This window comes from Sciurus vulgaris, assembly GCF_902686455.1.
Source record: "Sciurus vulgaris genome assembly, chromosome: X".
In the NCBI taxonomy this organism is placed as follows: domain Eukaryota; kingdom Metazoa; phylum Chordata; class Mammalia; order Rodentia; family Sciuridae; genus Sciurus; species Sciurus vulgaris.
This window is the reverse complement of record NC_136471.1, coordinates 70,343,596-70,343,961: the sequence shown is the minus strand read 5'-3', so window position 1 is coordinate 70,343,961 and position 366 is coordinate 70,343,596.

Genomic DNA, 366 nt, shown 5'->3' with positions numbered 1-366 from the left:
AAAATTTTCAGTTTTTCTTCATTTACTAAGACATTTGCAGTATACCTAATTTCTTCAGTGCTTTTATTATGAAGAGATGATGAATATTATAAGCTGCAGTTTTTGCATCTATTCAGATGGTTATATGGTTTTTTAAAATAATTATTTGTTCTCATTAGTTATACATGACAATAGAATGCATCTTGTTACATAATATATAAATGGAGTATAACTTCTCATTCTTCTGGTTGTACACAATGTAGAATTATACTGGTCATGTAATCAAGTATGCATATAGGGTCATAATGTCCCATTCATTCTATTATTCTTCATAGCTACCATCATAACCCCTACCATTGGTCATATGGTCGTTATTATTCATTTTGA